Source organism: Hippoglossus hippoglossus, chromosome 13, assembly GCF_009819705.1.
Source record: "Hippoglossus hippoglossus isolate fHipHip1 chromosome 13, fHipHip1.pri, whole genome shotgun sequence".
NCBI classification, from domain to species: domain Eukaryota; kingdom Metazoa; phylum Chordata; class Actinopteri; order Pleuronectiformes; family Pleuronectidae; genus Hippoglossus; species Hippoglossus hippoglossus.
In genome coordinates, this window is record NC_047163.1 from 27,618,251 (window position 1) to 27,624,250 (window position 6,000).

Sequence of the window (6,000 nt, forward strand, 5' to 3'; positions counted from 1 at the left end):
GTGCAGCTTCCAGCTCATCTCACCAAGGAAACCTCCTCGCCCTCCAAGCTCTACCAACGTCCTAGCAGCGACTCGATGTCCTGCTTGCAAACTTCAGCCAACAACTGAGCTACACCGCTCAACCGAAACCAGCAAGACGACACAAAACTGCGAACTGCACAGCAACTTCCTTTTTCCCCTTTCCACGGACTGGTAACACAACTGGGCTTAATAATTATACTAGGCTAAGCAAGACTGTTTATTCGATTCTGTGTGAGGTTTATACGTTTGATTTGTGGTGTTGTGATATTTTGGGTACAAGTTATTGAGAAAGTAATGTTAGTCTGTTATGCTCTTCACAGTCTTTCGTTGCATCCAATCTAGTAACTTTCTCTAATTTGGCACAGACACAGACACACGCATAACTCTTCACCTCATTATCTCTACAGGTCGTAAACATTCCAATAGGTGGGGGAAGGGTGTTGTCTCTTTGGCCAGCGACCATCTTGAAAGCACGCTGACTCACACAGACACACACACATGTATACACACATACCTATCTTTGTTTAGCAATTATACCGTTAGTAATTTGTGTTTTTATACTTTATTATATTCATAATAAATGTTTTTCTTTCACAAATGTTTTCTTATTAATGTTGCATAAGTGAATTTCGCCAACCTCTACACTGTCAAGAACCCCATATCTTTCAACTTAGCTAACTATCTATATGGTAATTTTGGTTATAGTTATTAATTTAATTGTTAATCAGAGTTCCAAATTTGTAGTTAGAACCTTAATCAATGAGACTTAATCAATAAATTGGCTATCTTTTCCCTTCCTTTGAAGGGTGGTGCCCGAGGTAACTTTAATCAATTAAAGTTATTATTTAATATTAATAATCAAATATTAATATTTAATATTTTATTTTGATAACCAAATTTATTGAATGCCGAAAGGCACACCATTTTATGGTATCACGTTTGATGCATTATGGCACAACACTGATCTCTCTAATCGAAATTTGTCTGTGACTATCCCATTAATTTTAACCCTGCTGGCTGCCCTATCATACATCTTCCTAATCCATCCTACCAACTTTTGCCCAAAACTGACTTTTTCTAACACCCTGTATAAATGTGGTCTACCCTATCAAATGCTTTATTTAAATCTAAACTAACCACTATTCCTCCATTACCTTCCTTCATGTGTGCTATTACATCTCTGATGCTACTTATTGTGTCCGCTATGTCCCTCCCTGGTATGCTATACGCCTGTGTTTCCCACCACCATCCCTATTACCCCCTTTATTCTATTTGCTAACACCTTGGCTAATATTTTGTGATTACCGTTCAGCATGCTTAGTGGTCTGTAATTTTCTAATCTGTCCTTACTTCCTTTTTTATATATTATTCTGACTAACCCTGTCGACATACTTTCTGTCATTTCATCTTTCTTTTCTATCCATCTAAATAATCTATCTAATACTGGTATCAGTTCTTCTCTAAATTCAATATAAAATTCCCCTATTATCCCATCTGTTCCCGGACTCTTATTTCTTCCTAACTCACTTATTACTTTGTCTATTTCTTCTGTTCCTATCTGTCTCTCACACATTTCACTATCATCTTTACTCACCCTGGCTTTCACTTTATCTAACAGCTGTCTGCTACTCTCCATCTACCTCTTCTTTCCTAAATAAATCTCTGTAAAATTCTTCTACTCTTTCTGCTATCCCTAGAAAGTCTGTGATTTTCTCTCCATCCTTTCCGTCTACTTGTTCTAAATAATTATTTTTCTGCCTTATCCTCTCAAGCCCTAAGAAATAACCTGTACATTTTTCTCCCTCTATGGCATATTTAGCTCTACTTCTTATTATTGCTCCCTGACACTTTCCCTGTTCTATCTCCTTCAGTTCTTCTTATCTTTATATACTCTATGTTGTAATCACTTTCCTTTTCAGCCCTTTCTGCCTCTCTGACTAACACTTTTTTTTTAGCCTCATTTCTCTTTCTCTCTCTGTTCTGTTTCTGCCCCTGCTATATGTCCTACTCAGCTCCTTTATTTCTTTTTTCAATTCCTCCCACCACCATACAATGTCTTCCTCATACATGCAGTCATTCTTTCTCATTATACATTCTCTCAGGAAGCCTCTTATATTTTTGGATACATCAGGCAATCAATTGATTTATTCAGCCAGTTTCATTAAGAACTTAGAAGAAAAAAAAATGTCCCCCCCAATTTCCCCGCTGAATATAACCACCGCTGCTTCAGGATCAGGACAGACGCTCATTAAAGGTCCGGTCATCCTGTATCTGAGTCTCTGTCAGAGTCTGCATTTTAACAATAAACACTCTGTGACTTCGTGTTTGTTTGAGTCGCTCTAGACTTTATGAGATATGTTTAAACCTGCTACACAACATAAGACATAACATGACGTGCACAGACAGGACATCAGGGTTAAAGTGAGCAGAACGAGTCATGATTTGACACCATCGATTAATAAGTAAATACATGTGATCATCAGTTCGTGTGTGAGGAGGGACACAGACGAACAGATTATGTTCCTCCCGCAGATTATGACTCAATGCTGTGTTTTATCTTCATTGTTGCAGAAGAAGCGATGCCCCACTTATCCAGTAACATAAATATGAATTCAGCAGGTTTTTATAGAGCTGAGGATAAAAGGGCGTAAATTCCATAGTTATTTAATACATTTGATCACTGCATTAGTAAATTCAATTATTACTGTCTATGTACTACTTTTATTTAAATAAATGGAGTTTTAATATACTATGCATTTAGTTAAAAGGGTGAGGGTTTACCTTTTTCTAGGACAGCCGGGCCTTCATCATTTGTGTGTACGCATGGCCTGAGGAAGTTCTACATTTGTTCACAGAGTGGAAAAAAATCTAGGTAAGAACATATTGATGAATCCCAGATTTGTGTGTCAAACGTAAGTGCGCACAGTTTAAGCAAAGATTTGTGCATACGCACTATTTGTGAATGAGGCCCAATGAGGCTACATTTTTGCGGCAGGTTTAGCATTGCTCAGCAGCTCGATGCAGGCTAAAGGTTTGGCATTTTGTGTTTTTTGTTGAGTTTGGCTTCAGTTTGTTTGTCCCCCCCCAATAAATGTTATCACCAGCCACCACTGCCTTAAACTCCATTAACTCATTTACCCAATCAATCAATCAAATTTTATTTGTATAGCCCATATTCACAAATCACAGTTTGTCTCATAGGGCTTTAACAGGGTGTGACATCCTCTGTCCTTAACCCTCAACAAGAGTAAGGAAAAACTACTAAAAAACCCTTTTAACAGGGTAAAAAGAACGTAGAAACCTCAGAGAGAGCCACATGTGAGGGATCCCTCTCCCAGGACGGACAGAAGTGCAATAGATGTCAAGTGTAAAGGAGAACATCATCAAGGTTTTAGCAGCATTGATTAGGGTAAACATTTTGAAGCATAACTGAAGGTCAATGAATTGATGGATTATTGTCAGTAATGGTCGAGTATCTGATGAGAAATGCTATATATCAGGCAGTCCTGCTGCAATCATAGTCTATGGTCAGCAGCCACCACGATCATGATCCACCATCAAGATCGGATGCCACCATAGTCCACAGTCATTGTCCACTGCCGCCATTAGGATCCATCATCAGCTGCCACCTCGATCGTGGTCCACCACCACTATCAGATGCCAACACGATACTGGATCCACAATTATTATCACGATCAGCCAGCACGATACAGAATCCGCTATACTGGATCCACCATTACGATCTCTGATACGCGATCCACAGATCATAATCCACGATGTGGCCACAACTGGGGCCCTGGATCTGCGAACGATAAGGCAAAGGGACTCCGGGGAAGAAGTCAAGTCAGTAACATGTATTGATGAGATATTAATTTCTTTGATGTGATAAGGATGGAGAAGAGGAAGGAGAAGCTGGAAAGAGAAGCTCCGAGTGTCATGTGTCCCCCGACCTTCTAGACCTATAGCAGCATAACTAAGAGCAGGTCTAAGACAAGCCTGGACCGGCTCTAACTATAAGCTTTATCGTAAAGGAAGGTTTTAAGCCTACTCTTAAACGTACAGATGGTGTCTGCCTCCCGAACTGAAAGTGGGAGATGATTCCACAGGAGAGGGGCTTGATAGCTGAAAGCTCTGGCTCCTACTCTACTTTTAGAGACTTTAGGGACGACAAGTAAGCCTGAATTCTGGGAGCGCAGTGCTCTAGTGGGTTGATATGGTACTATCAGCTCTTTGAGGTATAATGGTGCCATATTGTTAAGGGCCTTGAAGGTGAGGAGGAGAATTTTAAATTCTATTCTAGATTTAACCCGAAGCCAGTGTAGCGAAGCTAATACTGGAGAAATGTGGTCTCTTTTCTTTGTTCTTGTCAGGACACGTGCTGCGGCGTTTTGGACAAGCTGCAGAGTCTTTAACGACTTACTGCTGGAGCCTGATAATAAGGAACTACAATAATGAAGTCTGGATGTAACAAAGGCGTGGACTAGTTTTTCTGCATCTTTTTGGGAAAGGACATGTCTAATTTTTGAGATATTACGCAAGTGGAAAAAGGCGGTCCTAGAAATTTGTTTTAAGTGTGAATTAAAGGACAAATCAGGATCGAAGATCACTCCGAAGTTCCTGACTGTTTCATTGGAAGCAAGGGCAATGTCGTCTAGCGCAGCTATATCATTAGATAATGTATCTCTAAGGTGTTTAGGGCCAAGTATTAGAACCTCTGTTTTATCTGAGTTTAATAAGAGAAAATTGCGGGTCATCCAGGTTTTTATGTCCTTGAGACATGCTTGGAGTTTAGTTAATTGATTACATTGTTCAGGTTTTATTGACAAGTATAACTGGGTGTCATCCGCATAGCAGTGGAAATTTACTGAGTGTGTCCTGATAATGTTTCCTAGTGGAAGCATATATAATGAGAATAAAATTGGGCCGAGCACAGAGCCTTGTGGAACACCATGGTTAACTTTGGTGCGCACAGATGACTCATCATTAATTTGCACGAATTGGGAGCGGTCTGAAAAATAGGATTTAAACCATTTTAGGGCGGTTCCTTTAATGCTAATTAACTGTTCTAGTCTCTGTAATAAAATATTATGGTCAATTGTGTCAAATGCTGCACTAAGATCTAACAGAACGAGGACAGACACAAACCCCTGATCTGAAGCTATTAGAAGATCATTAGTGACTTTTGCCAAGGCTGTCTCTGTGCTGTGATTGGCTCTAAACCCTGACTGAAAGTCTTCATATATATTATTTTCCTGGAGAAACTCACACAGCTGATTGGCTACAACTTTTTCTAGGATTTTAGACAGGAAGGGGAGATTAGATATCAGACGATAATTGGCTAAAACCTCTGGGTCTAAGGTGGGTTTTTTGAGGAGGGGTTTGATTACAGCTATTTTAAAAGACTGTGGTACATATCCTGATGATAATGACAGATGTATTGTGTTCAGTAATGAACTGTCAATTAGGGGCAGAATTTCTCTAAGTAATTTTGTAGGAATGGGGTCTGAGATACAAGTTGTTGGTTTAGAAGATGAGATTATTTTGGGGTGAGGTGTGACTCTCAGTCAGCCTGGCTACAGTGCTGAAGAGAAACCTGGGGTTGTTTTTATTCTCTTCTATTAGTTTTGAATAGTAGGCGGCTCTTGCTTTGTGGAGGGCCTTCTTATATGCTTTAACACTATTCCTCCAGTCTAGGAGATTTTCAACACGGTTGCTGGAGCGCCACTTCCTTTCTAGTTTTCTTGATACTTGTTTTAACTCATGTGTCTTGGAATTATACCACGGAGCTAATTTACTATGTTTTATATGTTTCTTTTTTAGAGGCGCTATTGAGTCTAATGTTAATCGTAATGAGTTTACAGAGCTATCGACGAGATGGTCAATCTCAGTGGAGCTAGGGTTTTTAATGAATTTGTTGTTTATATCGACGGATAATACGGGTTTAAATGTAATCGGAATTATTTCCTTAAATTTAGCTAC